At 37.0% G+C, this 27,858-nt stretch overlaps 1 protein-coding gene across 2 annotated transcripts in view; it reads right to left on the minus strand.

Moving 5' to 3' along the window:
• The window catches only part of TFPI (tissue factor pathway inhibitor), a 77,102-nt gene extending 50,042 nt beyond the window's left edge, over positions 1-27,060 (minus strand). Inside the window, exon 1 of one of the 2 annotated variants that reach the window (XM_007196144.3) lies at positions 26,789-27,054. The gene's annotated coding sequence lies outside the window, so the exon portion shown is untranslated. Of the gene's footprint in view, positions 1-26,788 lie in introns of both variants that reach the window. The other variant, XM_007196145.3, reaches the window with a different exon arrangement.
• Positions 27,061-27,858: the final 798 nt, after the last annotated feature.

Here is a 27,858-nt window from a genome sequence, read left to right on the forward strand (position 1 = left end):
GGTGGTGAAATTACAGTTTGTCACTTTAATGATAATAAATCATAATATGAAAAGCAGTTTCCCATAATGAGCCTTAATTATTATTTCTTTCTCATTTATATTTCACACTCTAAGAGAATGTTGTTAACTTATCCTCATTTGATAGAGAAAACAAACAGTGGTTCAAAATGATAAAATAACTTTTCCAAGAAAACAGCTTGTAAGCGGTTGTGCAGATGTACTAATTCTAAAGCAAATGCCTTAGTTATTGCTTTATACTGTCAAATTTAAAAAAAAGTTTTGGTAGAAGAAAATGTAAATATTAGTAAAAATTATATTTATACATTCCTCTGTGGATTGATTAGTGTGATTTGTTGTAATAAAAATGGTTAAGTCAAAATTTGTAAAAGACACTACAGATTTGATTAAGGCAGTCATCATCTTAGAATGGAACCATGCTCCAAAGCATGTTGGCAGCGTAAGTTTTTTGGAACTCTGAGCATGCAATATTATAAAGGAAGTTTATGTTGATAGGCCAGCTGGTAAAAAATGAGTGAAAGAGCCTCAATGCTTAAGGTAGGCAATCATCAATGACCTAGTCCAGGTTAGAGGTCTGGCAAGAATGCTGAATTAGACCTCGTTCAAGGTAGTTTTTCTTTGCTATCACTTCCAACCAGCCAACACGGCTTGAAATGGATCTTTGTTAGGTAAGGATACAAGTGATTTTGTGGATAAAGCTCACAGGAGCTATCTTAGTCTACTACGGCTGCCATAAGAAAATACCATGAACTAGATGGCTTAAACAACAGAAACAAATTTCTCACAGTTCTGGAGGGAAGTCCAAGACCAAGGCATTGGCAGAATCAGGCTCCTGGGGAGAGCTTTCTTCTTGGCTTGCAGAAACCACCTTCTCTCTATGTCCTCAAGTGGCCTTTCTTTTGTGTGTGCATATATAGAGAGAAGGATCTCTCTCTCCCTTCCTCTTCTATAAGGTCACCAATCCTGTCAGATTAGGACACCACTCTTATGACCTCATTTTAACATTAATTATCTCCTAAAAGTCTTATGTCCGAATACAATCATATTGGGGATTATGGTTTCAACATATGAATTTGGGGTGGGAGGGACACAATTCAGTTCATAGCAGGAGCCCTCCTAGTTTCTTAAGAAAGTGTCTCTAAACTTGGTTAGTAGATTTGTTTCAGAAGCAAGGGTCACTTCCCTTTTGTCATTAGTCTGTGGGAAGAGATACATCAGCCCTAGAGTTTGCTTTTTAATGTGTAAGCCAATTCTTTTCTTTCTGCACAGTTACAGACTACCATGTTCTATTTCTTGTTGCTTAAAAATTAAGCCTGAGGCAGGACTGGCCATGGCCTGCCACATTCCTATAGGAAATGTAGAATCACCTGTACTATAAGGATGCTTAGTATCCAGTTCTCTCAATTTATGTGCTTTTGTTGGGTTTTTGTTGTTATTTACTAAGAGGGGACGTGTTCTGAGAAAATTGTTCTGTATAATCTCATCTAGGAAGAAGGTGTCTTTTAAAGTTCACAACACAAAGGAAAGACTTGGCAGGTAAAACAGACCCTCACTGCCTAATCCCTTCTCTGCTTCATTCCTCAACTGTAATCACAAATCATGTGTTCCAGAGCAGAAAGCACTGCCCTGTATGTCAGTCCTTATAACTTGAAATTAGAGCATAATTTTTACTCAGCCAGTTAGTTTTCTGGGCTATGAAATTACTGAGAAGTTTTATTTTAAGATTGGATTTTTTTCATAATTTTGCATAATAAAGTTTATTGAATTATCCTAAGGGCCTGAAAACTAAGTATGTACCATTTGCTGCAAGATTTTAGGAAAATGAGAAGTTATGATTACTCTTATAGAAAAGGATGTAGAGACACTCCCAACTGCAGCAGAGAGGAAATTCTGTGGTAAATCCCTACTCACAGGGTCTTCCTTACCTCTCCACCCCTGGACTCATGCTCTGATTCAATCTCATAAATGCTATGGATATATTGGTTCTGTATCAAATCTCTGCTTAAATGGAGTCTTTTCAGAATCCTGCCTTGAACACTGAGACAAAATAGCTCCATGATTATGTTCCATTCCCTTTCATGTTTTTTTTTTTTAAATCACTGCACTTATCCCTATGTAACACATTTTCTTACTATCTGTTTTCTCTGTCCTTAAAAGCGGCAATTATATCTGTTCTTTCTGGTATCTAATAGGAGCTCAATAAATGTTTATAGAACAAATCAATGAATTAAGGGTTCTGCAAAAAAGAAGGTAAAAAGTCACTGGAGAAATTTAAAACAAATGTATAAACTAAAATTATTTAAAACTGTATGAATGAAAGGGAATATAATGGACTTCAATTATAACTTAATCCTCTCCTAGAGATGACAATAAGTATTCAACTAATTATTTCTTCCTTTTCTCCACCCTTACTTCTAAGAAAACCTGCCCATATTCTCTACTCATAAAGTCAGCTCTCCAAACTCCTACTGAATGGATAATAATGAAGTCACATTAGCATCTGGCCACTGCTGACTTGCCAAGGGGTAGACATATATACAGAGTCAGATGATTTGCTGGTCTATAGAGAGAGGTGTGGTGTAGACTTCCAGAGAGGGCCAAATAACAAGAGCTCACTAGAGAGGCTGCGATGGTGATCTTAGTTGTTCTTTTTTTTAAAATTTTATTTATTTATTTTTTATATAGCAGATTCTTATTAGTTATATATTTATACATATTAGTGTATACATGTCAATCCCAATCTCCCAATTCATCCCACCACCAACAGCCCCCTGCAACCCGATGATCTTAGTTGTTTACATTCCAGTCTCTGCCTTAGCTCATGACTGTATGTTCTCTCTAATACTCCATAGTCTAGCAAGGAATTCCAATTGTGCCCTTGAGGTCTTATTATATGTGTTGTTTATTTCATCTAAATGAATCTTGTTTTATGACACACAATTAAAATGTGATATATTTTATTATCACCATAATTGACATAATGGTCAATGTCTTTTTATTTTAAAAAGTCAATAACAGAAAAGTAAATGTATCTAAGGAATTTTTTCTATGTGTATTTTGCAACAATTTAGTTATAATTTTATGATACCAATTTAATTTTTTCATTCAAAAATATCTATAGTATATTCTTTTAATATAACTTTAAGACTATAATAAGCTTATCAGTTCTAGGTACCCAGAAATTTTATTTTCCGCATCTTTACAATGAGAAAAATACAAAAAATGTTAACAGTAAAACCATCCAGAAATTGTCTATTTAATTTGTGTTTGATGCCATTTAGAAAAAAATGTAGTTTGGTTTTCATCTAAGTGATATATCTGTATAAATCTAAAGTAAGCCTTCTATGGTGGTTACTAGAGCCTGAGGGATGGGGAAATTGGGGAGATGTTGTTTAAGGGCACAAACTTATAGCCAGTAGATAAGTAAGTCGTGGAGATCTAATGCACAGCATAGTGATTATAGACAACAGTACTGTATTATAAACATCAGAGTTGCTAGGAGACTAGGTCTTAATTGTTCCCACCACAAAAAAGAAATGATAATTATGTGACGTGATAAAGATATTAGCCAATGCTATGGTGATAATCATATTGTTATGTATAAATATATCAAATCTACACATCATGTACTTTAAATTCACACAATGTTATATGTCAAATATATCTCAATAAAAAAGTAAGCATTCTATTTGGTATTATTGAGATAGTATGAATCATAGGCAAAATTTTACTATGACTATGTATTACTAACTATAATAGATTTAAATAAATATTTTCATCCAAAGCAGGAGAGTTTTAAGTATTTGTAAGATGTTCATTGGAGCCATGAAATAAGAAGCTCAATATGTAGACATGGAGCTCAGGGTAGACATCTCTGTAGAGACAGAAATGTGAGAATCAACATAAAAATGAAAATTACTCTGTGGAGTGCTGAGGTTGATTTGATTAACAAGTACTTATGTAGCATTTGACATGAAGCAGGTGTTCTTCTGAATGACTGTGCAAATATTAATTCACATAATCCTCACAGTGACTCTATAAGGTGAGTGTGAAGATGGGGAAGGAACATCCTATAAGTGAACTGTGGGAACAAGGATGAGGGAAATAGGTCTAAGAAGAAGATGAAGAAACAGACAGGGAAACAAAAGGAAGCCTGGGAGGCTGTAGTGACATAGATGCTAAGGAAGTGAATAGTTCATAAAACTGGCACAAGTTGACAATGTCTAAAGCACAGAGGGTTCAAGTACAAGAGTTAAAAAACATGCATGGGGTTTAGTGACAGTGGCATTGTCAGTACCCTTGCACACTGCAAAATAAAATTTGGTACAGTGGTGGGGGACAGCAACTGGTGACCTGAGGAAGGAATTGGAACAAAGTCTGTGAAAACAGCAATTGAGGATATCATTTTACAAATCTATGCTGGAAAGTAAGAGAGGGTGTTTGAGGGAAACTTTTGTGGAGGGCTTAGTTTAATATGATTCTGCCACTAGAGAGGAAGAGACAAAAGCTAAAAATAAAAATAAAATAAATAGAGACTGAGATCCTGGACCCAAGTAAAGAGGGTCTAACCCTGGCCTGAAGAAAAGAGTAACTTCCATTGAAATGAGGTTTTCTCTGTGGGGAGAGAAATAGGACACATTTTTCAGGGGTGTGTGTGTGTGTGCGTGTGTGTGTGTGTATGCGTGTGTGTGTGTGTGTGTGTGTGTATGCGTGTCTTGTGATGGAGCTGTTGAAGAGTAGACAGGAAGTTGAAGATTTTCAGACTTCCCTGGTGGCGCAGTGGTTAAGAATCTGCCTGCCAATGCAGGGGACACGGGTTCAAGCCCTGGTCCGGGAAGATCCCACATGCCATGGAGCAACTAAGCCCGTGTGCTGCAACTACTGAGCCCATATGCTGCAACTACGGAAGCCCACACGCCTAGAGCCCGTGCTCTGCGACAAGAGAAGCCACCGCAATGAGAAGCCCATGCCCCGCAATGAAGAGTAGCCCATGCTTGCCACAACTAGAGAAAGCCCGTGTGCAGCAATGAAGATCCAACGCAGCCATAAATAAATAAATAAATAAAATGAAAATTGAAGATTTTCTTGCTGTGATTCAATTTTCTATGTGAAGAAGAGGCTGAGATTTTCTGTTCAAAATGTCAAGAAATAATGGACTTTTAAAATGTTAGGCTTTGCCATTTTCTCTAGGTAAAATAAAATGGCGTATCGAAAATCTTAAAGGATTATGGGCTGCTGGAATCCCAAACTATAAATTCATAGTAATTTGTGCTTTCAAAATTCAGGGCCCTTTCCCTCCAGATTCAGGAATTAAACTTTTGGAGGATTCAGAGTTAGATTTTATCAATTGCACAGAGATAAAGGACAAAAAAGGCAGGACTTTGAGTAGTGTTGGCAAGCGGAAGTATATAAGTGGCTTATTATTTAATCATCAACTAAAAATTTTTCCTTAATGTGTACTTTCTTTGCTAAAAAACGTAGATGATACTTTAAGGTACTGATATGACACTTGGGAATTTAAAAATATGAAAATGACAATGCACAATCTTTTTAAGAAGAGGAAATAATATTACATTTTTAAACAATGTAGGTATGCAACATTGACAATTATTAGATATGGCAGCACATCCATCCACCAGATGTAATATTATACAAAGTTAAATTGGTAATGATAATGACTAGAAGATTAAGAGGGGATTAATCATGGTAAGATGAATTTTAAAAGCTGTATACAAAAATATATGTATACTTTAAGATCAACTAAGCAAAAATTGCTGTTTATACAGAAAAATATGCTTTAATAAGGGAAATTAGGTCAGTGAGATTATGGATATATTTTTGTCCTTTTTTTCTTTTTAACTTTGTAAGGTTGTTTCAGTCATCTCATTTGCTTATGCAACAACAATTCTCTGTCACTTTTCATTGATAGATGAACTGAATACGTTCATACGTCCAGTTCTCGGGGAAGGATAGCCTATGCCCACCTAAGGAATAAATTTATAAATAACCAACTCCTCATTAACCCACATTAGTCATGGTGATTCCTTTTCCCTTACAGACACTGGTTTAGATATTTCTACTTCATAAATCTCTGACCAACGAGATGAGAAAGGCAGTATGCTATCTGCCAGGGCTGGGGAACGTTTGAAAAGGTCCTTATTCTAAATGGAGCCACATGGGAAGGGCACATACTATCTCCTTCCACTTGTTTTCTCTGTATGTGATGACGATGACTGAAGCAACCATCTTATAATGTTGAGGAGAACTATCCCTAGATAAGGATGACCTGCTGTTAGTGATGGAAATAAAAAGATGGAAAGCACTTAGATCTGTGTTGAATTAACAAATCTTGAGGCATCCTCTGTACTTTGTATAATGTGAACTAGTAAATGGCCTCATATTTAAGCTACTCATGCTATGGATTTTGCCTTCTAGCAGCCAAATGTAACCTGACAGTTATTTTGCTGTTTTTATTTCACAAACTGGCTATTAACCAACTTTTTCAGCGTTTTCGATTGGAGGATGCTTGGAGGATGGGAAAATAATATCATTACTATAAAGCTCAGGTCAGAATCCCCTTTTCTTATCATTAAAATTATTTTGGGACTTCCCTGGTAGCACAGTGGATAAGACTCCACGCTCCCAGTGCAGGGGGTCTGGATTCGATCCCTGGTCAGGGAACTAAATCCCACATGCATGCTGCAACTAAGAGTTCACATGCCACAACTAAGGAGCCTGGGAGCTACAACTAAGGAGCCTGCCTGCTGCAACTAAGGAGCCCTCGAGCCACAACTGAGGAGCCCGGCTGCCTCTACTAAGACCTGGCGCAACCAAATAAATAAATAAATATTAAAAAAATTATTTTGCCCTTAAAATAATGCCTGATGTTTTGCTTTATAAAAGTCAGATTTTCAGATTATATTCTAAAAATACACCTAGACTAATGATAAAATATGGGAAACAATGAAGCAAAACATTCTGAACCTGGTAAGTAAACTAATATTGGAACACAGTAAAATTCAACCAAAACAACCACAAAAACAAGTCTCCCCAAATAGTTGCAGACTATTCACTCTAATCATGTTTACTAAAAGATTGGCCAATCCTTCAGGAAACATCTATTGGATATGGCTCTTGTTACAGGAAGTCATATTTCTGGAGAACTGCTTAATGTGGAATTCTTTAATGTTAGCAAATATGTCAAATCACAACATTTATCTGTATTTTAGACTGTGACAATTTCACTGATTAAAAAGTTTGTTACTCTCTCTCTCTTTTGGATATGAAGTGGTTGTTAGGTATGATTTTATAAAGCAGGGAAGTTTCCTCTAGGAATGAAATGTTAAAAGCTGTTTACTGTGTAGGTCTAATTTCTTGTCATTTGTAATACTATGAGAAAGAAAACTTAAAAAAAAAAAAAAATTCCCAGAGAAAAGAAATAGCTATGCCGGGAGAAAAAAGTGAGTATCTTCATGTTACAACCAAATAGCACACAACATATGTAAACTAAGTTTATTTAAAAAATTTTAAAAAGCTGAAGTGAAGGGCAAGGTCATAGAATTATATACTGCTAGAGATATAAAAAACTACAGGGATAAGTATCTAGAATATCCTGCATTTTTTAATAAGGACACTGAAGCCCTGAAACTAATTTTTTCTCTCCAAAGTCTTACATTTGCATATTGACAGAGCTTCAACTCAAACACAGGAATTGTGACCATCCCTAAAAAGGGCAACTGCAAGCTTAAGAAAGACCCACTATTCTCACAAATATCTTCTTCTTTCTTTTTTCCCCTAAAGTGAATTTCAGATTATTTACATTCTCTAGAAATTAGCAATTCATCAAAACATAAGTAGGGGATTTTTATTCTCTGTTTTGGACTAAAGTTCTATAAGTAAAGTAAGTCAATAAACTCACCAATTATATTTTTAAACTTTTGTGTTTATATTTTTTAAGAGGAAAAATAATCTCCCTCTAAATAATAATAGGGAATATTAATTCTTATTACTAGCTAAGAGAGAAGAGTGAGAGAACTGGATGTGGAGAAGGAAAATTGAGAAGCAATAAGAGAGAGCGGGAGAGTAAAGAGATAATTATAAAGTTAAGAATAGTGGAAAGGTAGGGACTTCCCTGGTGGCACAGTGGTTAAGAATCTGCCTGCCAATGCAGGGGACACGGGTTCGATCCCTGGTCCGGGAAGATCTCACATGCCACGGAGGAACTAAGCCTGTGTGCCACAACTACTGAGCCTGCACTCTAGAGCCCGTGTGCCACAACTACTGAAGCCCACATGCCCTAGAGCCCATGTGCCACAACTACTGAGCCCATGCGCTGCAACTGCTGAAGCCCATGCACTCTAGGGCCCGTATGCCACAACTACTGAGCCCATGTGCTGCAACTACTGAAGCTCATGTGCCTAGAGCCCATGCTCCACAACGAGAAGCCACTACAATGAGAAGCCCACGCACCACAATGAAGAGTAGCCCCCGCTTGCTGCAACTAGAGAAAGCCCACGTGCAGCAATGAAGACCAATGCAGCCAAAATAAATAAATAAATTAATTAATTAAAAGAAAGAATAGTGGAAATGTAAATATGTAAAAATATTTCTGAAATTTGTAAGAAAGGTCCAAAGAGAGTGTATATATTTTACTGAGAAAAATACAATGAACAAAGGAAAATAAGATAGAAATAATTAATAAAAGAAATAATGCCAGAGATTCTTCCTTATATAGTTGCCCATAGCTACCAAAACTCTTAGAAAAAAGGTGGGGAATTATTTTGTCTAGATATTACAGTTAAATTTGTAAGACATTTTGTCAAAAGAAGGTGGCATTCATTTCTTTGAATGAGTTCACCTTTCCTCATCACAGGGACTCTTCTTAATCTAATTCAGTTTAACAGCAAAGATCTTCATAGTATGCTGTTTTCATTTTTTTCCTTTAAGCAGGAAAATAAATAAATAGATAAATAAATAAAACTTGGTATTATATATCTAAACCAAAATAGAGATTTCTGAGGATATAATTCTGGTCAACTACTAATGCCAGTAGCCCCAAATGGAAGGAAATAAAAAAGAAAAGCAAAGGAATACAATGAATTTTGGTGTGAGAAAAGAAAAGAATTGAATATATTAACTATGTCTTTATTATCATTACTGTCCATATTAGAAAGAAAATTACATAGAAAGACCTATGGCTGCTTCTATTTTTTCTCCTGTTTGTATCTGCTCTTCTAGGCACCCATTATTTAGTAAGATAAGAAAATGGTATTTCAGGAACATTGCTTCCCTGATTATATGTCTATCAATCAATCTATCTCCTGATTACATAATTAATTTATTAATTCTAATTAATCTATTAATTAATATTGAGTATGACATCTTAGGCAGGAAGTATATGTGTTTTGGAAAGACAGTTGAGACCTTCCTAACAGGTTTCTAGTTAGAACCTGGATTCATAGCTTATGTAATTCAGGTTATTTTACCTTTTTTAATTTTAAAGATCAATAGATAAAGTCAAGTCTGCTTCCTCATTTCCCCTCAAAGTCTGTTGCCATCTTAGATTTTGTCTCTGCTCAGAGAAATATATTGGAAACTTCTCAACTTCCTGCTTTTGATAGTATCTGTTGTAGTATGAGAAAAGGAGAGGAAATGTTAGTGCATGTATGGGAAGTTCCCACAAAATATTCCTATACTGTCATTTCCTTGAGGGAAAGAGAAACAAAATTTATACTCAATATACCTGAGGCTAGATATTTATAACATTCTGGTGTCAGATGAATAATCAGGTAACTTTGTTTCTGACTATGAAATTGTTATGATTCCAAATATTAGCTAAAGTTTTTATACTTAAGTACAATAAACATGTTGAACCAGTAATGATCAATTTTCTCCCTCCTCAGTGAGAGTAATTCTGCGGGTGAAGTCAGTCCGAAAGTAAAAAACCCGGGAATTTCTGATTGTGCTCTAATGAAAAGCAACTGAGCTTAGTTAAGATTGGAACTGCAGCTGTTGGTGACTACACCCATGACATCCTGAGTTCAACTTTCTGAGTCATCATTGTAAAGGAACAGAGGTCCCAGGCAGCTAAGTCATGGTCCTCCAGGAACCATTAACATGTTAATCTTCAGCCACTTCCATTCAGACTGTAAAATGTCAGACCCATGAAACAATGAACTATGGACCCAGAGAATGAAAGGAAACTAGTGCTACTTCCTATTTTACTCATAGCATCCAATAAATAGTTCTTTTTTTCTCTTGGTTCCTCACATTGAATGCTCATTATTTTACATTTTTATAAATATCTGCTAGTTTCTCTAAATTGCCATTCCTTTTTCTCCTATTCATATTCTACCTAACACATAATCAGGAATCAGATAGCATGTTCTTGTTAAATGCCCTACTTAATTCCCCTGATTGTAATTTTTGAGAATGAAGACCAGAGTTTTTATTTGTGTTAAGTTACTTCAAATCCTAATAGGTTAATTTATAAATGATTAAAATTTATCACATTGGGCTTCCCTGGTGGCGCAGTGGTTGGGAATCTGCCTGCCAGTGCAGGGAACACAGGCTTGAGTCCTGGTCTGGGAAGATCCCACATGCCATGGAGCAACTAAGCCTGTGTGCCACAACTACTGAGCCTGCACTCTAGAGCCCGCGAGCCACAACTACTGAGCCTGCGCACAACAACTACTGAAGCCCACACGCCTAGAGCCCGTGCTCCACAACAGGAGAAGCCACAGCAATGAGAAGCCCGCGCACCGCAATGAAGAGTAGCCTCCACTCACCTCAACTACAGAAAGCCCGCGTGCAGCAACGAAGACCCAACGTAGCCAAAAATAAATTTAAAAAAAAATTATCACATTGTACACTTTTTGTACCCTGCATAAGTTCTAATATATAAAAAGCACATAGTTAATGCTCAGCTTTAAAGATATTAAAAATTGAATCTGCTTATTCAAGTGTAATGATTGAACTGAAGATCTTAAAATAATTTAATCTCTTCCAAGACTTCTCAAAAAAGATCTTTTCTCCAAGATTTCTTATACATAGGATAACTTATCCATCTCTACCCCACCCTTATCCCTCCTATGTCAAGTTTATTGGCCTTTGAAATCTTTATCTTGCCTTCTTCAGGATATATTATTACTTGACACTCTTTTTTGATCCCAATGCTATATACTGTTTTCCTTGGATATTTAATCATGTCTCAGATATATTTTTCATGGTGATATGTAAGCTCCTGAGAGATCTGAGGAAAACTATACATTCCCTTCTAAAGAGCAAATACATGGCTCAGATATTTTTTCACACATGTTTTTGAGGACCATCCATGAATGCCCATTTACTCATATCTTTTCAGAAGAGGCTTCCAGTACCTATTAGGAAGGATAGATGGTCACTTGTATCTCTTTTGCCTCTGAATAAGGAGATGGTAATATGGAATGCAGGTGGTGGTTGGGAGAGCAATGTTGACATAGTAGTGATAGGGCAAACATTGGTACCTAAGGAACCTTTTCCTTTCTTTAGGGATATAACTAATAAATGCAAATGGCTTTAAAGGAGTCTCGTCCAGAGTTTACCACAAATAGAAAAACAAAAAAAACAACACCCATCTTTTGCCATGTTAATTGAGGCTAATCTAAATTCTCCCTAGTTAAACACTTTTCTTCCACTGGAACATTCTTCAGCAATTCCTTAAGAGAAAAACATACAAAAAGAGGTTAATCCTGGGAAATCTGAAACTTGAAAAAAATTATTAGCACTGAAAGGAGGGCCTGAGTGTTTCTAAGGTAAATTGCTTATCTCATAATTTTTTTATAAACCTGTATTACTGCCAGGATGTAGATGCCATAATGATTTCTTTACTGTGTACCTGTTTTCCTTTCCTCATAGACTGAATAACTATGCTAAAGGAGACTAAAACCACAGAACTCAAATAAGATGCATAGAAACTTCAATAATGTACACACTCTTACATAATTATAAAAACAAATTCTAATGCTAACTATAATTTTTGTTTACAATATTTGTCATTTGGGATTATCTGTTTATATCAATTGGTATATATAATTAAGCAGGAAACACCTGAAACTTTTTTCATAAAAAGAGAAAGTTTTAATTTGTGCTGTCAATGAACTTTCCCAGTTTCCAATATGTAGAAGTATCCAGGAATCAGGGGAGGAAAGATAATTATGAGAAACTGTGAAAGGAAACTATCAGTAAAGGCAATCTTTAATTCATTGCAAAACTATGGAGGCTTTAGGTAAATAACACTCAGCACTCAGAGTTTTGGAAATGCCTGTTGAACAAGTGACAACTTGATTGGTTTTAAGCTTGTAGAATGAATTTGTCATCTAAAATAGAAGAGAGTAAAATATTAGCCGCCCAAACAACTACCATTATCAGAAAATCATAATGAAACAAACTGCTTATCTGAAATGAAATAATTATTTTTTAGAAATAGTGAATTTAAGTTTTTAATTGTACAATCATGTAAATATATTTACTCATCTAACATAGTTGCTGAGATATAGCAGGCAAAAAATGTATTTATCTTATCCAGGCCAATGAATGAATTACAGTTTATATGCCCTTAAAATTTCTCATTCTATTTATGTTTATTTTTAGTTTTTTAGGATATCATTAAAATATAATTTAAAAAAGTAGCCCTTCCTGGGATGATAGAGAAGATGGCGGAAGAGTAAGACGCGGAGATCACATTCCTTCCCACAGATACAGTAGAAATACACCTACACGTGGAACTGCTCCTGCAGAACACCCACTGAACGCTGGCAGAAAACGTCCGACCTCCAAAAAGGCAAGAAACTCCCCCCGTACTTGGGTAGGGCAAAAGAAAAAAGAAATAACAGAGACAAAAGAATAGGGACGGCACCTGCACCAGTGGGAGGGAGCCGTGAAGGAGGAAAGGTTTCCACGCACTAGGAGCCCCTTCGCGGGCGGAGACTGCGGGGGGCGGAGGGGGGAAGCTTCAGAGCCACGGAGTAGAGCGCAGCCACAGAGGTGCGGAGGGCAAAGCGGAGAGGTTCCCGCACAGAGGCTCGGCGCCTAGCAGCACTCACCAGCCCGAGAGGCTTGTCTGCTCCCCCGCTGGGGCGGGCAGGGCTGGGAGCTGAGGCTCGGGCTGCGGTCGGATAGCAGGGAGAGGACTGGGGCTGGCGGCGTGAACACAGCCTGAAGGGGTTGGCGCACCACAGCTAGCCGGGAGGGAGACCAGGAAAAGGTCTGCAGCTGCCGAAGAGGCAAGAGACTTTTTCTTGCCTCTTTGTTTCGCTGCGCGCAAGGAGAGGGGATTCAGAGCGCCGCCTAAACGAACTCCAGAGAAGGGCGCGAGCCACGGCAATCAGCGCGGACCCCAGAGACGGGCGTGAGACGCTGGGGCTGCTGCTGCCGCCTCCAAAAAGCCTGTGTGTGAGCACAGGTCACTCTCCACACCTCCCCTCCCGGGAGCCTGTGCAGCCCGCCACTGCCAGGGTCCCGGGATCCGGGGACAACATCCCCGGGAGAACGCACTGCGCGCCTCGAGCTGGTGCAACGTCACGCCGGCCTCCGCCGCCGCAGGCTCGCCCTGCCTCCTCCGTACCGCTCCCTCCCCGCGGCCTGGGTGAGCCAGAGCCCCCGAAGCAGCTGCTCCTTTAACCCCGTCCTGTCTGGGCGGGGAACAGACGCCCTCAGGCGACCTACACGCAGAGGCGGGTCCAAATCCAAAGCTGAACCCCAGGAGCTGTGCGAACAGGGAAGAGAAGGGGAAATCTCTCCCAGCAGCCTCAGAAGCAGCGGATTAAAACTCCACAAACACCTTGATGTGCCTGCATCTGTTGAATACCTGAATAGACAACGAATCATCCCAAATTCAGGAGGTGGACTCTGGGAGCAGGAGATATTAATTTTTCCCCTTTTCCTTTTTTTTGTGAGTGTATATGTATATGCTTCTGGGTGAGATTTTGTCTGTATAGCTTTGCTTTACAATAGCTTTATTTTACTTCACTATATTATAGCCTCTTTCTTTCTTTCTTTCTTTCTATTTTTTCTCCCTTTTACTCTGAGCCGTGTGGACGAAAGGCTCTTGGTGCTCCAGCCAGGCATCAGGGCCATGCCTCTGAGGTGGGAGAGCCAACTTCAGAACACTGGTCCACAAGAGACCTCCCAGCTCCACGTAATACCAAACGGCAAAAATCTCCCAGAGATCTCCATCTCAACATCAAGACCCAGCTTCACTCAACGACCAGCAAGCTACAGTGCTGGACATCCTATGCCAAACAACTAGCTAGACAGGAACACAACCCCATCCATTGGCAGAGAGGCTGCCTAAAATCATAATAAGGCCACAGACACCACAAAATACACCACCAGACGTGGACGTGCCCACCAGAAAGACAAGATCTAGCCTCATCCACCAGAACTCAGGCACTAGTTCCCTCCACCTGGAAGCCTACACAACCCACTGAACCAACCTTAGCCGCTGGGGACAGATACCAAAAACAACGGGAACTACGAACCTGCAGCCTGTGAAAAGGAGACCCCAAACACAGTAAGATAGGCAAAATGAGACGACAGAAAAACACACAGCAGATGAAGGAGCAGGCTCAAAACACACTGGACTTAACAAATGAAGAGGAAATAGGTAGTCTACCTGAAAAAGAATTCAGAATAATGATAGTAAGGATGATCCAAAATCTTGGAAATAGAATAGACAAAATGCAAGAAACATTTAACAAGGATGTAGAAGAACTAAAGAGGAACCAAGCAATGATGAAAAACACAATAAATGAAATTAAAAATACTCTAGATGGGATCAATAGTAGAATAACTGAGGCAGAAGAAAGGATAAGTGACCTGGAAGATAAAATGGTGGAAATAACTACTACAGAGCAGGATAAAGAAAAAAGAATGAAAAGAACTGAGGACAGTCTCAGGGACCTCTGGGACAACATTAAACGTGCCAACATTCGAATTATAGGGGTACCAGAAGAAGAAGAGAAAAAGAAAGGGACTGAGAAAATTTTTGAAGAGATTATAGTTGAAAACTTCCCTAATATGGGAAAGGAAATAGTTAATCAAGTCCTGGAAGCACAGAGAGTCCCATACAGGATAAACCCAAGGAGGAACACGCCAAGACACATATTAATCAAACTGTCAAAAATTAAATATAAGGAAAACATATTAAAGTCAGCAAGGGAAAAAAAAACAAATAACACACAAGGGAATCCCCATAAGGTTAACATCTGATCTCTCAGCAGAAACTCTGCAAGCCAGAAGGGAGTGGCAGGATATACTTAAAGTCATGAAGGAGAAAAACCTACAACCAAGATTACTCTACCCAGCAAGGATCTCATTCAGATTCGATGGAGAAATTTAAACCTTTACAGACAAGCAAAAGCTGAGAGAGTTCAGCACCACCAAACCAGCTTTACAACAAATGCTAAAGGAAATTCTCTAGGCAAGAAACACAAGAGAAGGAAAACACCTACAATAACAAACCCAATACATTTAAGAAAATGGGAATAGGAACATACATATCGATAATTACCTTGAATGTAAATGGATTAAATGCTCCCACCAAAAGACACAGGCTGGCTGAATGGATACAAAAACAAGACCCATACATATGCTGTCTACAAGAGACCCACTTCAGACCTAGGGACACATACAGACTGAAAGTGAGGGGATGGAAAAAGATATTCCATGCAAATGGAAATCAAAAGAAAGCTGGAGTAGCAATTCTCATATCAGACAAAATAGACTTTAAAATAAAGACTATTACAAGAGACAAAGAAGGACACTATATAATGATCAAGGGATCGATCCAAGAGGAAGGTATAACAATTGTAAATATTTATGCACCCAACATAGGAGCACCTCAATACATAAGGCAAATACTAACAGCCATGAAAGGGGAAATTGACAGCAACACAATCATAGTAGGGGACTTTAACACCCCACTTTCACCAATGGACAGATCATCCAAAATGAAAATAAATAAGGAAACACAAGCTTTAAAAGATACATTAAACAATATGGACTTAATTGATATTTATAGGACATTCCACCCAAAAACAACAGAATACACATTTTTCTCAAGTGCTCATGGAACATTCTCCAGGATAGATCATATCTTGGGTCACAAATCAAGCCTTGGTAAATTTAAGAAAATTGAAATCGTATCAAGTATCTTTTCCGACCACAACGCTATGAGACTAGATATCAATTACAGGAAAAGATCTGTAAAAAATACAAACACATGGAGGCTACACAATACATTACTTAATAACGAAGTGATTACTGAAGAAATCAAAGGGGAAATCAAAAAATACCTAGAAACAAATGACAATGGAGACACGACGACCCAAAACCTATGGGACACAGCAAAAGCAGTGCTAAGAGGGAAGTTTATAGCAATACAAGCCTACCTCAAGAAACAGGAAACATCTCGAATAAACAACCTAACCTTGCACCTAAAGCAATTAGAGAAAGAAGAACAAAAAAACCCCAAAGCCAGCAGAAGGAAATAAATTATAAAGATCAGGTCAGAAATAAATGAAAAAGAAATGAAGGAAACAATAGCAAAAATCAATGAAACTAAAAGCTGGTTCTTTGAGAAGATAAACAAAATTGATAAACCATTAGCCAGACTCATCAAGAGAAAAAGGGAGAAGACTCAGATCAATAGAATTAGAAATGAAAAAGGAGAAGTAACCACTGACACTGCAGAAATACAAAAGATCATGAGAGATTACTACAAGCAACTCTATGCCAATAAAATGGACAACCTGGAAGAAATGGACAGATTCTTAGAAATGCACAAACTGCCGAGACTGAACCAGGAAGAAATAGAAAATATGAACAGACCAATCACAAGCACTGAAATTGAAACTGTGATTAAAAACCTTCCAACAAACAAAAGCCCAGGACCAGATGGCTTCACAGGCGAATTCTATCAAACATTTAGAGAAGAGCTAACACCTATCCTTCTCAAACTCTTCCAAAATATTGCAGAGGGAGGAACACTCCCAAACTCATTCTACGAGGCCACCATCACCCTGATACCAAAACCAGACAAAGATGTCACAACGAAAGAAAACTACAGGCCAATATCACTGATGAACATAGATGCAAAAATCCTCAACAAAATACTAGCAAACAGAATCCAACAGCACATTAAAAGGATCATACACCATGATCAAGTGGGGTTTATCCCAGGAATGCAAGGATTCTTCAATATACGCAAATCAATCAATGTGATACACCATATTAACAAATTGAAGGAGAAAAACCATATGATCATCTCAATAGATGCAGAGAAAGCTTTTGACAAAATTCAACACCCATTTATGATAAAAGCCCTGCAGAAAGTAGGCATAGAGGGAACTTTCCTCAACATAATAAACGCCATATATGACAAACCCACAGCCAACATTGTCCTCAATGGTGAAAAACTGAAACCATTTCCACTAAGATCAGGAACAAGACAAGGTTGCCCACTCTCACCACTATTATTCAACATAGTTCTGGAAGTCCTAGCCACAGCAATCAGAGAAGACAAAGAAATAAAAGGAATCCAAATCGGAAAAGAAGAAGTAAAGCTGTCACTATTTGCAGATGACATGATACTATACATAGAGAATCCTAAAGAGGCTACCAGAAAACTCCTAGAGCTAATCAATGAATTTGGTAAAGTAGCAGGATACAAAATTAATGCACAGAAATCTCTTGCATTTCTATACACTAATGACGAAAAATCTGAAAGTGAAATTAAGAAAACACTCCCATTTACCATTGCAACAAAAAGAATAAAATATCTAGGAATAAACCTACCTAAGGAGACAAAAGACCTGTATGCAGAAAATTATAAGACACTGATGAAAGAAATTAAAGATGATACAAATAGATGGAGAGATATACCATGTTCCTGGATTGGAAGAATCAACATTGTGAAAATGTCTCTACTACCCAAAGCAATCTACAGATTCAATGCAATCCCTATCAAACTACCACTGGCATTTTTCACAGAACTAGAACAAAAAATTTCACAATTTGTATGGAAACACAAAAGACCCCGAATAGCCAAAGCAATCTTGAGAACGAAAAATGGAGCTGGGGGAATCAGGCTCCCTGACTTCAGACTATATTACAAAGCTTCAGTAATCAAGACAGTTTGGTATTGGCACAAAAACAGAAATATAGATCAATGGAACAGGATAGAAAGCCCAGAGATAAACCCACACACATATGGTCAACTTATCTTTGATAAAGGAGGCAAGCATATACAGTGGAGAAAAGACAGCCTCTTCAATAAGTGGTGCTGGGAAAATTGGACAGGAACATGTAAAAGTATGAAATTAGAACACTCCCTGACACCATGCACAAAAATAAACTCAAAATGGATTAAAGACCTAAGTGTAAGGCCAGACACTATCAAACTCTTAGAGGAAAACATAGGCAGAACACTCTATGACATACATCACAGCAAGATTCTTTTTGACCCAGCTCCCAGAGAAACGGAAATAAAAACACAAATAAACAAATGGGACCTAATGAAACTGAAAAGCTTTTGCACAGCAAAGGAAACCATAAACAAGACCAAAAGACAACCCTCAGAATGGGAGAAAATATTTGCAAATGAAGCAACTGACAAAGGATTAATCTCCAAGATTTACAAGCAGCTCATGCAGCTCAATAACAAAAAAACGAACAACCCAATCCAAAAATGGGCAGAAGATCTAAATAGACATTTCTCCAAAGAAGATATACAGATGGCCTACAGACACATGAAAGAATGCTCAACATCATTAATCATTAGAGAAATGCAAATCAAAACTACAATGAGATATCATCTCACACCGGTTAGAATGGCCATCATCAAAAAATCTAGAAACAATAAATGCTGGAGAGGGTGTGGAGGAAAGGGAACACTCTTGCACTGTTGGTGGGAATGTAAATTGATACAGCCACTATGGAGAACAGTATGGAGGTTCCTTAAAAAACTACAAATAGAACTACCATACGACCCAGCAATCCCACTACTGGGCATATACCCTGAGAAAACCATAGGTCAAAAAGAGTCATGTACCAAAATGTTCATTGCAGCTCTATTTACAATAGCCAGGACATGGAAGCAACCTAAATGTCCATCGACAGATGAATGGATAAAGAAGATGTGGCACATATATACAATGGAATATTACTCAGCCATAAAAAGAAATGAAATGGAGGTATTTGTAATGAGGTGGATGGAGTTAGAGTCTGTCATACAGAGTGAAGTAAGTCAGAAAGAGAAAAACAAATACAGTATGCTAACACATATATATGGAATCTAAGGGGAAAAAAAAAAAAAAAAGGCCATGAAGAACCTAGTGGCAAGACGGGAATAAAGACACAGACCTACTAGAGAATGGACTTGAGGATATGGGGAGGGGGTGGGGTGAGATGTGACAGGGTAAGAGAGTGTCATGGACATATATACACTACCAAATGTAAAATAGATAGCTAGTGGGAAGCAGCCGCATAGCACAGGGAGATCAGCTCGGTGCTTTGTGACCACCTAGAGGGGTGGGATGGGGAGGGTGGGAGGGAGGGAGATGCAAGAGGGAAGAGAAATGGGAACATATTGTATATGTATAACAGATTCACTTTGTTATAAAGCAGATGCTAACACACTATTGTAAGGCAATTATACTTCAATAAAGATGTTTGAAAAAAAAAAAAAAGAAAAAAAAAAAAAAGTAGCCCTTCCACTGCACAGCAAAGGAAACCATAAACAAAACAAAAAGATAACCCACAGAATGGGAGAAAATATTTGCAAACGATATGACTGAGAAGGGATTAATCTCCAAAATATACAAACAGCTCATGCAGCTCAATATCAAAAAAACACAAATAACCCAATCAAAAAATGGGCAGAAAATCTAAATAGACATTTCTCCAAAGAAGACATGCAGATGGCCAAAAAGCACATGAAAAAATGCTCAACATTGCTAATTATTACAGAAATACAAATCAAAGCTACAATGAGGTATCACCTCACACCAGTCAGCATGGCCATCAAAAAAAATCTACAGACAATAAATGCTGGAGAGGGTGTGGAGAAAAGGGAACCTACACTGTTGGTGGGAATGTAAATTGGTACAGCCACTATGGAGAACAGTATGGAGGTTCCTTAGAAAAGTAAAAATAGAGCTACCATATGATCCAGCAATCCCACTCCTGGGCATATATTCAGAGAAAACCATAATTCGAAAAGATGCATGCACCCTAATGATCATTGCAGTACTATTTACAATAGCCAAGACATGGAAGCAACCTAAATGTCCATCAACAGATGAATGGATAAAGAAGATGTGGTACACATATATAATGGAATATTGCTCAGCATTAAAAAAAGAATGAAATAATGCCATTTGCAGCAACATGGACAGGCCTAGAGATTAACATACCAAGTGAATTAAGTCAGACAAAGAAAGACAAATATCATATGATATCACTAATATGTGGAATCTAAAAAAGAGATACAAATGAACTTATTTACAAAACAGAAACAGACTTACAGACTTAGAAAACAAATTTATGGTTACCAAAGGGGAAAGGTTGTAGGGAGGGATAAATTAGGAGTTTGGGATTGCATATACACATTACTATATATAAAATAGATAATTAACAAGGACCTACTGTATAGCACAAGGAACTCTACTCAGTCATCTATAATAACCTGTATAAGAAAAGAATCTGAAAAAGAATAGATATATGTATATGTGTAACTGATTCACTTTGCTGTACACCTGAAACTAACACAACATTGTAAATCAACTATACGTCAATACAAAATAAAAATTTAAAGAAAAATAGCCCTTCTACTTCCAGCCACAATGGATTAACATTGGATTTATCCTCCCACCTGAAACAACTTAAAAAAATAAAATAGTCAAAATGTATTAAATGATGGTTTCCCGCTAACTAAATATTGGTCAGTGAAGAGCAGTGATCCCATAAGGATGGGAAACAAGAGTTCACCCCTACATTCCGATTTGCTCCAGCACACTGACTGAAGGGAGTTTCCACATTCAAATTCAGGAAAAGGAGGTTCTGGAATTGCCCAGTGGTCTCCCTGAGTTTAGAAGAAAGCACATTGTCTGTAGAGGCCAGGGTAGCTAGAGTATGCACGGTTGTGTAACAGAGTAGAGAGCTATACAGAAGGAGAGATCCAGAAATCTTCAGATGGCCCTCAAGTCTTCAGCCTAATACTGATCAGTACATATACAAGAGAAAAGTACCCAAGTTTGGGTAAAGAACCACCTTAAAGGGCTAGAGGGGAATAACACTTAGAACACATGTAAAGCTGTGAATATTTTCTTGTCCCTAAATTGCAAAAACCTCCATTCATGGTGCATTAAGCAGAGTAGTCAGAAAGTTTTTTTCTCAGTACTGGGAAAAAAATTAACCATAGAATAAACATTTCTCTGATTCTGCCTAACAAAGCTTGACAGTGAGATAACAAAATACAAGATTGTTTCCAAGTAATTAAACTGCAACTCAGAACAGAGCTCAGTATTATTTACAGGAATACAACATATTCAGCACTTAAGAAGGTAAGATTCATAATATCAGGCATTCAAATAAAAATTATAAGGTCTGCAAAAAACAGTAAAATATAACATAATGAGAAGAAGCCAAATGACACAGAAAATAGAATTAACAAACTAAACTAAAATTAAACTAAAAGTTTAACTGCATTCATAAACTAAACTAAAATTTTCAACTAAAATTTAACTAAATTTTAAACTAAAATTTAAACTAAAATTTTAACTGCACTCATATGTTCAAGAATCTACAGAAAATATTGAGTGTGTTAAATAGAGAAAGAAGATAAAGACTCAAACTGAGTTTCTAGAGATGAAAACAACATTATTTGAGATGAAAAACACACTAGATGGGATTATAAACACATTGGACATAGAAGAAAAGATAAGTAAATTTGAAGATATAATGATAGAAACTATGTAAATTGAAACAGAAAAAAACTAAAAATATTAATATTTTTCATTTACTATTTTTGATTGTGGTAAAATAGATATATCATGAAATTTGCAATTTTAACTATTTTTAAGTGTACAACTCAGTGGCATTAATTACATTTATATTTTTGTGCAATCATCACCACTATCTACTTCCAAAATTTTTCATTACCCCAAACAGAAACTTTGTATCCATTAAGCAATAACTCACCATTCATCCCTTCCTCCAAACTCTGGTAACCTCTATTCTACTTTCTTTTTCTATGAATTTGCCTATTGTAGATATCCCATGTAAGTGAAATTATACACTATTTGTTTTTTTGTGTGTGTCTGGCTTATTTCACTTAGCATAATGTTCTCAAAATCATTCATGTAGCATGAATCAGAAGTTCATTCATTTTATAGTCACATATATTTGAAATTGGTTGCACATAGAAGAGTGAGTAGGCGTTTGATATTTTGATACAAACATTTTGATTCATTTCCTGGGATACTTTGAAGTTTATTCCTAAAAGAACTTTAAAAATATTACCAATATTTTGCAACAAAGACTACTATTCTGGAGACTCACCCAATTTATGAGATTTACTCCATTTCTAAGCCTTGCGAAGTAAGGAATGAGGTGATGTTTAGATTACAGGATTATTACAGGATTCAAGGATGGGATAGATGTTGGTAAGAAACATGAATAGGAGAGACAGAATGAGGTTGGCAGCAGGGTGTTGGTGGCACTGAGGGTGTGGTACAGTTGAAGGGGGTCAATGGCACTCTATGCTTGGTAATAAAAACAGTAGGGGCTTCCCTGGTGGCGCAGCGGTTGAGAATCTGCCTGCCAATGCAGGGGACATGGGTTCGTGCCCCGGTCTGGGAAGATCCCACATGCCGCGGAGCAACTAGGCCCGTGAGCCACAACTACTGAGCCTGCGCGTCTGGAGTCTGTGCTCCGCAACAAGAGAGGCCGCGATACTGAGAGGCCCGTGCACTGTGATGAAGAGTGGCCCCCACTCGCCGCAACTAGAGAAAGCCCTCGCACAGAAACGAAGACCCAACACAGCCAAAAATAAATAAATTAAAAACAAAAAACAAAAAAAACCCACCACAGTATATCAGTGCTGTATCGATAGATACTTTTACATTCCTGATGTTGAAATAGCCTAATCAACAACATGTAATATTTATTCAGTCTAGAGAGAATGCTACCATCACATTTTGATTGAGGAATTCCTTGCAGTAATTCTGTGTCTCCCCAGGTACCTGTGGTCTATCAGATGGAGCAAGTGAGACAGAAATATTGCAGCACTGGGACTCCTAGTATGGATCATGGACCTCTTGTTTTTAAAATAATTTTAAAATATGGTTGTTCCAACTAAGAAAGAGCATAGAATCACAAAGGAAGGCCTGAAGAGAGACGAACATAGCAGATTTGACATGCATCCAGTGCTTTTTGTTATTGCTTTTGAAAAGAAGAAAAGTGGAAATGACTAGGGTGCCCTCATCCTATTGGTAGCTGAATCCTAGGCTCTGGTTCTACACAGCACCTGCCACTTGAAGTGAAGACAGGGAGAGAAGGGTAATGGGAAGACTGGGCTCCTGGAGATGATACATCATACCAAGAAAGCAGTCACTGAGGATCTCAGAGACCCAAGGGAGGTGGTCTAGCATAAAGAGAACTCTCTGGAATAACTTGCATCCTTTCTTCATTTTGGTGAGATTTAATATCCAGAAACAAGGACTTCAATAATCACTCCATGTCTTGAATTCAGATTTCTCCAAATGCAGATGGTAACAATCAAATAATTATATTATTGGCATTTTCTATAAAAAAAATATAATGCATTTAAAAGTATTTTTGTTTTGGGACTTCCCTGGTAGTAAGACTCTGTGCTCCCAATGCAGGGGGCCCGGGTTCGATCCCTGGTCAGAGAACTAGATCCTGCATGCTGCAACTAAAGATCCTGCATGGCACAACGAAGATCCTGCATGGCCACAACTAAGACCTGGTGCAGCCAAATAAATAAATAATTTTTTTTTAAAAAGTATTTTTTGTTTTAAAAAAGACAACTCTGCAAATTAAATTTCCTGAGTTACATGTTTTAGATGGTAAACAAGAAAAGGGTGGCTGAAGACAGCCTTTATTGAGAATAGATGAGTTGGACTGTAATACAATTTTTAGATCGTGTCTACATAGCAAAAATAAATTGATATAATTAGCTAATTTTAATCAATATTATTATTCTACTTATTTAATTTATACCAATAAACAAGATTTTTTTGAAAACCCTGTTCTGAGTACTTCCCTTTCCTTTTCATATTGTCTCTCCTGTCCCACCCCCACCCCCCTTTTTTTTGGCAAGGATGTTTATTTTACTTTTTTTTTCTTCTATTAAGTAGAGATGTTTGATTCAGTTGAAATCTGTATTAAAAGTTTGTGACAGTGAATTTAGTAAACCAACAATTCCTAAAGAATCTATAGCATATCTACTATTTGGTTAGATTGCTAGGTGTTCTGGGAATAAACAAAACCTTTTCAGTTTGGCTTTTTTCCTCTAGTAGTCATCTGTCCAATTATGGGTTTGTTTTTTTTTTTATAACTTTATTTATCTATTCTTGGCTCCGTTGGGTTTTTGTTGCTGCGCGTGGAGCTATTCTTCGTTGTGGTACGCAGGCTTCTCATTGCGGTGGGTTCTCTTGTTGTGGAGTACCAGCTCTAGGCGTGTGGGCTCAGTAGTTGTGGCACTCAGACTCAGTAGTTATGGCTCGCAGGCTCTAGAGCTCAGGCTCAGTAGTTGTGGTGCACAGACTTAGTTGCACCACGGCATGTGGGATTTTCCCAGACCAGGGCTGGAACCCATGTCCTCTGCATTGGCAGGCAGATTCTTAACCACTGCACCACCTGGGAAGTCCCCCAATTATGTTTTGAATTTGAATGATGTAGATAACTAAGACCAGGAAATTAATTCTTAGGAGGGAATAAGTTAGTGTTATGAAAACTATAGTTTAATACAAAAACAATTTTCTATTTCATAGATTATTTTTAAATTTAGCAATACTGTTTATAATAGAAGATTCTAGGCAAAATATTTGTACAATCAATAAGCAAATGAAGCCTAGAGTTACGGACAACCAATCAGACCAGCAAGCACTACGTGATAGCATAATCCATTTGAACAGGACCACATTTCCCAAAGAGGTTTTCATCTAGTCATTGGAGATAAAACAAATGCTTAAAGATATCAGACTGTACCTTTAAAAACAAAAAACAAAACTTGTACAAGTCAGCATACCTAATAGAGAACGGAACCAAATAGTAGTATATATGTCATTAAAGCTCTCTAATAAGATTGTACAGTTACCTGAAGAAGACAAATTTGGCTTCCCAATATAACCATTCAAATTGTTAAAAGTAAATATTTTAAAGTTTTACATCTGTAGTGTTAATTATCTGTATTTACATTAATAGTTTTCCAACTCTGTTGATCCCTAAGGATATTTTATACCATTTTATTAACCCATAGGCCCCAAATAAAAATTCATACTCCAATACATTTTCAGAGATTATTCACCCTTCAGTTTAAGTATTAGATAAAATATAGATTATATGTCTTGAAATAATCATGCACTAGAATGATGAGTATAAAAGAATCCTAAAAATGTTTTATGAAAGGTTAAAAAACTTTGCAATATCTCAAAATTGACACAATTTTTCACCTCTGACGTAAATATTACGCTTTTACACACAATAAAATATGACTCTCTGGGCTGTATGTTTCCTGCTTGGGTTCTGCCCTTTGTATTTAATGTTATCACAATTATACAAAGTCATTTTGTGACTAATTTCCAGAGCACTGAGTCACAGTGTGGCTGTTACTTATCTTTTCTTTTTTTTTCTGCACAGCACTGCTCTTGGCCCTCATTTTTCCATTAATACTCATACAAACGAGTGCTTCCATAATTAATTTTTTTTGTTTCATTATAGTTCTGTGGTTGTGTACTTCTATACTATGTGCTTTGTTTACTATCAGAAGCTAAATTTAATATCGTTTTATAAGCAACAAGAATATGACAGTACATCATATAGGTATGTAATCTATTGCTTTAATTTACGTAATTGTACTATATATAGTGCAATCCTATCTATTCTTATTTTAGTATATTTAGAATATGAGCTTTTGTTTTTGGAGACGTGTAAAGTATTTTCTTAAGAGAGATTAGTTAATGCTGGCAAGAAATATTTAGACTACAAGGATTCTAATGTTTATACCTTATTTTAAATATCATCAATTAATGGCAATGAAAGAAGTTTCTTTAAACATAAGGCTGCCAGACAGTCTCTTTATTATATTTCTTTATATGTTACTAAATAATGTTTAAAGGTTAAAAAAAAAATCTTCAGAAAATTCCAATTAAAGACACAATTAGTAAAGAACTGCCACTACAAGATTAAAATTATAAACAAGGCTACATCTCACCAACTTTTTATGTTCATGGTCTTTAAAAGCATAATCCTATATTGCATATATATTTGCTTAAAACTAAATGGAAAATGCTGAGTATTTAGTTTAGCATTGCAATGAGTTTGTTTACAGAGAAGGGTCGATTTTCATTGTAGGGTTACAGACAATGGTCCTCCCCTACAAGTCTTTGCCTCTCAGCACCCTTGTTCCCCCACCCCCACCCCCCGCCAAGGAAAAGAAATAAAAGTTATTTCTCATGGGCTAGAAAGTATATTGCCAAGTACTCACGAGTAAAATCTCTGAAGAAAGTTCTTGGAAAGATTTTTTCAAAGCGGAGTTGAGGTCATTTTGTTTTCCCTTCCAGGCATTGAAGAGAGGATTTATCTTTTCTACTTCTTCTTTTAAACAGATCAGGAAACTGGGGAGTGAAGAATAATGAAAGAACTGCAATCTGATCCTGCCAGCAGTGAAAGGGCGAGGTAAGAATTTGACTTTTATCCAGCTCAAAGTCACTCCCATCTGTTGGAGCAAAGAGGAGCCTCAGAGCCGGTCTCAGAGATCACCCACAGCTGGGAATAGCCAGGCTTCCTGTTTAGGTCACTCCAACTCTTTTTAGGCTAATTTCGCCAAATTATTCTAAAGCCTTTTCTATTATGAAGGAAACAGACAAAAGAATCAGCTTACACTAAGATTTCAGAATTACTATTTTTGAATAACTATCTCTTTTACTTTTCAGGATTCTTTGTAATCAGTTAAAAAAAAAAAACACTTTTTTCCCCCAGAGCTATATATTTTTAAAATATTATATATTTGTCATCATGTAGTTACTTAATAAAGTGAAACTTTTTTTTTTTTTACAGTTTATTTCTTCTTCAAATTATTTCATCCACGTTGTCAATATATTTGTGAAAAACACCTGAGGGCTATTGAAATTCGCTTTGATTAGAGAGGCAATGCAATGTATTGCCTGTTGCAGAATGTCAGGCTGTAAACCCTGCCTCAGCTACTTACTAGCTTTGCAACTTTGGTCAATTATTTAAACTCTCTGTGCCTCAGTTTCTTTTTCCCTAGAATAATGATAAAAGTTCCTAAGTTTGATATAAGTAGTAAATGGATTAATACATATAATATATATACATATAAATAGACATATAAAGCACTTAGTCCTCCACACATAGCAAACCTTCAATAAATGTTAACTATCATGTTTATTGCTGTTGTTTATATCATAATTATTATTTTACATGATATGTAAATATTTAAAGGCATCACTCACTTTGCTCTGCTCTAGGTCACTATCGCTGAAGTTAACCCTTGGTATTTCCGTAATGGAATTATGGCCATATCAGGCTAAGATC

The sequence above is a fragment of the Balaenoptera acutorostrata genome, chromosome 8 (assembly GCF_949987535.1).
Source record: "Balaenoptera acutorostrata chromosome 8, mBalAcu1.1, whole genome shotgun sequence".
NCBI lineage: Eukaryota > Metazoa > Chordata > Mammalia > Artiodactyla > Balaenopteridae > Balaenoptera > Balaenoptera acutorostrata.